The following is a 6,990-nucleotide window of genomic DNA, read 5'->3' as shown; positions in this document are numbered from 1 at the left end:
CGTGCACTCTTGACAGCAGCTGATTCCAGACTTCGTATGAACGGTCTGCGTTATATTTAGCAGAACGGTCTATAAGAGGCTAGAAAAAAAATAGAGAACTAAAGTGAACATTATAAGGTTGTGACGTCCCGGTGGTTTAAACAAGATTCCGTTGGCCAGGGTAAAAATGTAGGAAATTACAGTCCTCTGTTACTACAAAAATTAATTTTCCCGAGAAAAAGCTACACATGAAAATTGAGAGGAATAATATGGGTGAATAGTATTCGAAGTTTTAAACAAGATCAAAGAAAAAAAATCGCGAAAACTGCTCAACCAAAACCTAACTTAAGCTGTTTTGCGTCAATGTAAGGAAAACGGGTTAATTTTTTCGGTTAATGTTATTAAATAAAGTTAATAATTTAGTTCTGATTGTTTCTTTTGGTTAGGGGCCAGGTTAAACTTGAAGTTCTGGGAGTTAGAAGTGCACTAATCCAATTACCCTATATTTCAAAAAATGTTGTACAACGAAAAAGAACAATTCTATCAATTAAATAATTTTATTACATTACTTTATTATTAAATAATTAATTTCTTACTCAGGAATATTTATAACTTAAAAGGAAAAGTATTGCACAACGAAGAGAATGACAACATCTAAATTACTTTATCAAGATAAAATAATAATAATAATATTTAAGAAACAATATTTCTTACGATTTTTATCACTGTTTCACTATAATAAAACGCTATGATAAACGTTATGTACTATAAGCGATCAAAATTATTTTCTCAAGAATGTCAAACTTTAATGAGGTAATTAAAACAAATATTCAAACATAAAAAATAGTAAACTTATAATTTTAAATTTATGTGCGACACAATTTAGAAAGTTAATAAGATTGCAGCAGGATATATAAGAATAAAAAATATGCTACATATTTAATTATATTTAATATAATATAATATTAATAAAATGCGAATTGAATTGGAATTATACAGTTGGTTCATGGACTTGGTATCTGGAAATTACCTAGTTGGGAGTGTCCCTGAAAATTTCAGCATTATTTGTTTTCTCAGATTTCCTTTGAAGTGTATTTGAGCTTATTATGTAAAGCTAGTTTTCAGCATTATATTTTCTTTCTTGTCTATTGATCCTCTTAACTGAAAATTCATGAATCTTCAACCTTTGCAATTGAATTAAGAGGGAATACTATAGAAAACAATTATTTGTGCTATCAAGTTTTATGCTTTTTTTTTGAAGGTGTTGAGGTTTTGAAAGCCGGATCATTTCCACACTTTTCAAGAGAAAAGATAATGATTCTGATTGTTGAATTATTGAGTAATGTAATGTCTGCATTACAAATAGAGACTGGATTGAGCATTAAGTCGCATCATGCAAAGAAAGCATTGTGGTAAGATTTTTCAAAAGTAAATAAATAGAAATTAAGTTATTTCGTTAAGTATCGAGCTTAATACTGTTATGTTTATTCACTATACTTATTGATGATAGAAGAAAAAAAAAATGAAATTTCAATTAAATAGCAAAGCTAAATTAGGAAACTTGGCACAGATCCGTCTCTGCCGGACTTTTAATTTAGTACAGGTTAAGACATTCTGTTAATATGAGAATTATTTTTCTTATGGAGAGAGGCTAGGTTGTTCAACAATCTAGAGCTATGTAAGGCAGTAATCTAAAGCTATCTACTACCAGATTCTTGTAAAGTTATCAAAACATTTGTTGAACGAAGATTCCTTCTAAACCTAGTAAGATTTGAGACAGAGTAAACTCTTAGAAAATAATGAAAACGGCTTGAGATAAAAACTTTTCAGATCCGTCACAAGCTGTTTGGCCAGCTCTGGTGCTCTGCTTCAATCGACGGAGATGTTCCTAAGACGTGGTAGAATAGGTGTGGTAGAACAACTTATGTCTTTACGGGCATTGTCAAGAGTAAAAAAAGAAGATTCTTAGATCTATTAAGAGATTGGACAGTACTTCGCACAAATTATTAGGGATAATAGACACGTCAATTTGAAGTTAAGAAAGGAATACGAGGAACATCTAAGAACAGTAAGTGCATCCAAAAATGGTGACCGCTGCCATAGATAGTGCAGTTTAGAGATGCACGCATACCTGAAACATGGCACTAGATTATAAAGTCTCAGCTAATAAACTATTTATTATTATTATTTAAGGCGCTTCAACAACCGAGGTTATTGGCACCCTGAGCTTTCTTCAGTGCATTGCCAGGCCTCCGGACAGAGTTCTCTCGTTATAGACAACACTGTCTATCAGCGGACAGTGAGCTGTGTAAGAAGCGTCTAGGAAGAGAAAATCTAAGGATTAGCAGCTGAATTCGGTACCGTGATCTTTGCGTTTTAGAATCTAGCATTCGCTATCCACTCAGCTAAACCTCTCCCTAAATAAACTAGATTGCTAATATTTGAGAGATGAAATCCAATTCTATCACGTTACTTCTAATTTCTCCAATTTTGCTCACATTATGCTTCCAACCTCGCAAAACCTATCGCCTCCTAAAACTAAGCGAGTGCAGAAATAATAAAAGAGATTGTTTAAATTCTTCCCCCTAAAAAGAGTCCAGGTTATGATTTAATCACAGCACACATTCTCCTTCAACTTCCTAGAAAAGCAATAGTCCTCCTTACAACCATCTACAATTCAATACTGAGAACTACCTATTATCCTATTCTTTGGAAATTCTCCACCATCTGTATGATACCTAAACCTTCAAAACCCACGCATCTACCTTCCTCTTACCGCCCTATCAGTCTCCTTTCGATTCTAGGCAAAATTTTTGAGAGACTCCTCCTACCACGCCTTCAAGAAAGTTTTGATGGCCTTGGAATTATCCCAAATCATCAATTTGGTTTTCGCAGTTGCCACTCTACAATCCAGCAGGCCCATCGCGTTGTGGACACCATCGCTACATCACTGGAGCTTAAACATTTCTGCGCTGGAGTATTCTTGGATGTCTCACAGGCCTTTGACCGAGTATGGCACAAGGGTTTGCTATGGAAGCTTAAGGGTATTCTACCAAGCACATACTATCTTATACTCAAATCCTATCTCTCCGACCGATTCTTCCTAGTAACTCAAGGCTCTTCTCGATCATCTATTTTTCCTGTCCTTGCTGGTGTACCACAAGGTAGCGTCTTAGCTCCTCTTCTCTACACAATCTTTACAGCCGACTTACCTTCAAATCCCAACACCTCCATATACACCTTCGCTGACGACACTGCCATTCTCTCCACACATACTGATCCTGTCTTCGCTATCCGCTCTCTACAATCTCACCTTCACTCACTAGAACCCTGGCTACAAAAATGGCGAATAAAAATCAACCCAAACAAATCCAAACACATAGTCTTCACACTCAAACGAACAACTCTTGGACCTGTCTTCTTATATAACACTCCTATCCCACCAGCCGACCATGTGCGGTACCTTGGACTGTACCTAGACAAAAGACTAACTTGGAACCCTCATACGAGACTTAAACGGGCTGAATTACACAAACGATACAAACTCCTTGCTAGACTACAGGACAAACGCTCAAAACTAACATTACAGAACAAGCGTCGACTGTACACTTCCCTTCTTGCTCCAATATGGACTTACGGACTTGAACTTTACGGGACAGCTAAACGATCTAACATCAACAGATTACAAACACTCCAATCTAAAATACTCCGCTGCATTGTAAACGCTCCCTTTTATGTCAGTAACCACTCCATACACACAGACCTCAACATTCCATTTATACCAGAACTTGCCAAAACCCGCTACAACACATTCCACCAAAAACTATCATTTCACCTTAATCCTTTAGCTGCAAACCTATTCTCAACCACACTTCCCTCCAACCCCCGAAGACGGCTGAGGCGCCGTTGGCCCCGTGACCAACTGGTAGACTAATGATGGTCATCACTGGATGATCATCATTCATGATTGCCACGCCATTTTTATTGTACGCACAGCATATTTACTTATTGTACTGCACGAGTGCAGGTGTAAATTTCAAATAAAAGATATATATATAAAAAAAAAAAAATTCTTTATTTGTTTACCAATTAACATCTTTATTATGAGTTCAGTAATAAATAGTATACTACGATTTCAGTCAAGTTTTATTGCTTAAACTTTTACTTTGTAAAACTTTTAATCGGACAATCTATGCATTGTACAAACATAAATTACAATAAAGATTTTACCGTCAGTCTATCGTTTAAAAGTGATTATAATAATTAAAAAGAAAATAACCTTTCGTTCAAAAACCTCCAACTCAATAATTTGATCTAGTAGTACCATGCTATTCAATAGAATTCAATAGCAAATTAGGCTGAAGGTGCATAGTATAAATATCTGGATAGATTTAATCATGCAACCCCAAACGTATTATAGTACTGTCAGCTACACTCCTTACCACTCATAAACCAACCACTTTTACCAAACTTTCTATGTGGTTGTTGGTGTGTTAATATTATTATGCAAAAAACGAACGAGATTCAAACCTTTTTTTTTCACTTATTTCCCAAGTCTTTGGCATTGTTTAGAACATTTTATAAAGACAAAAAAAAAAAACACTATTATAAATATCATTAAATGTTTAAAATTTGAACGTTTTATAGTTACAAATCAGTAGAAATGTTATGCATTGTGAACAAACTTAATAGGACAACCATACAATCAGTCTGGATATTAATTTTGGGAATAACCAGTAAATAATACGTTACAAAATTTTCTGTAAGCATCAGCAGTCAACTAGAAGGATGGCGATTTTTTTTTGAAGTTGTTTGGATGGCTTTATCGATTTCATTAGACTAGAAGAGAGACAGCACATGTTGTGTAGCAAGGAAATTGCGGACCAAAAATATGTGTGATGTGGATATTTCGCAACTTTTGGTAAAATCATAAAGTAACCTTATTTGACAGCCAATCAACACTATAATCATTGGATACCCATTCTTAACTGTATACAGGAAATTATAGGTAAAGCGAGGTTGGAACTTGGAAAAATCTAAGTTCCTAATTAGGAACTTAATTAGGATCAGAGCTACGAGATTAGGTTTCCGACATAGGACCATTGCGTAAGATGTCGCCTTTTGTCAACATCAACAATTACTTCACAACGTACCGCTGGGATCATTAACAAAAAACAAAAAAAAAATGTGCTTTTCACCCCTTCTTCTGTGACGTCGAAATAAAAATTTTATGCTTCCAATTATATATCTTATACAACCACGATAATTAAAAAGAATATTTTCATCTTCGTCCAGCTGTTTCCACCAATCAGGGTTCCTTGCAACCAAATGTCGAATGCAGGCATACATCTCAAGTGTAGGCATTGCCTCTCTCAAATCTCTCTGGCAACACTGCAGAAATTTCCTCTTAGATCTTTCAATTTTCTGCCTTCCAGGTTGTGTTGCTGGCACAGAATATATCCAAACCGCAAAGCAATGCCCATCTAACCAAAAGTATAATACTACATATTTTTTTTTTATTATAGCTTCTGTGCCCTGTTTTAAATAAATTAAAAGTTAAAATAATGTTTGCCAGTCTGAAGTCCAGACCTTCACTATTTAAAATTAAAAACAAATTGGCCTTGAGAAATAAAGTATCTATTAAAATTTGATTTAAATAAACCTTACGGTCGAAAAAAAGAATCAATTAAACGGAGCCATAAAATATTAAAGATGTCAAGAAGAAGTAGATAAAATAAATCGAACAAAACACCAATCTAGTCTAGAAATAAAGGAGTCAAGACCAACCCAGCAATAAAATAAAGCAGTCGAGATCCACTCCGTTAATAAAATAAAGGAGTCAAGGCAAAAATAAAAGACAAAAAAGATCTCATCGTAATATAGGATGATCACTTGCTCAACAGAGAAATTTGAATGGTAATCAATGTTAATAATTTTGAACGTAACATCATGTATCCTAAGCATTACTGGAATCGGTTCTCCCTAAATTTGAATTCTCTTTTTTTGAATCATTAATCCCTATCAATTGAAATGCAGAAAGCTTATTAACTTCAATCGATTAGATCGAATCACGGCCATATTATAAAACAATAATTAGCTACAAACTAACTAAATCTGGAATTTGAATTCTGCTTCGTAATTTATAAAGTTTTTGAATAAATTTCCAAAGTCTATCCTAAGTTCAAATCAGAATTTCATAGGAGTCACATAATAAGATTCCTAATTTTGCTAATTTGAATTTCGTTTGATAATTATAGATTTGCCACCATTGTGAGATATGAAATTTTGGAAATGTCGAAAGATAGAATTTTAGTGCCCGCATGCTTTTACAGCCCCATTCGACTGAATAGAAAAGGCTAGTTAGAAAGTAATGTACGATCTGGTAAGCTTAGACAACCTCAATGCTTGCTTCATTGCAGAAAAAAAAAGAAGCACAAACGAGATAGATACAGGTGATGCTTTCAAGCAAAACCCATCTCAATTTTTTTCAAACCAACAGTTTTAATAATAAATAAATAATTTAATTCATATACATATTACTTTTTAATAGAAATAATTTCGATTGTCATACAAAAAATCGAAAAAAACTGAATTGATTTGTTCAGTAATTTTGTAATTTCGAAATACTTGTGGAATAAAAGGTTGTAATAACAATTTATTATAATAAAAGCGGATATTTTTGACATTGTCGAAATAATAGTGTTCTGATTTTAATTCCTCATTTAAAAATTTGTGACAAGTTATAAAAATTTATGGTTTGAAATGCGGAAAGCTTATTAACTTCAATCGATTAGATCGAATCCCGGCCATATTATAAAACAATAATTAGCTGCAAACTAACTAAATCTGGAAATAGTAAGCTAGTATTCTTTACGAGTATCTCCACTAAAATACGCACTACCAAATAACTGTGAAAGAAAAAAAATATTTAACGTGATTAACAGAATTGTAAATAGGACGTAAGAGACCTGTTTGTAGGAAAGAAAGTAAGGAGGGATATTTTATGTAAAC

This window comes from Rhodnius prolixus, unplaced genomic scaffold (genome assembly GCF_049639745.1).
Source record: "Rhodnius prolixus isolate KJV_2025 unplaced genomic scaffold, Rpr scaffold_2, whole genome shotgun sequence".
Classification (NCBI taxonomy): domain Eukaryota; kingdom Metazoa; phylum Arthropoda; class Insecta; order Hemiptera; family Reduviidae; genus Rhodnius; species Rhodnius prolixus.
This window is presented reverse-complemented; position numbering follows the sequence as displayed.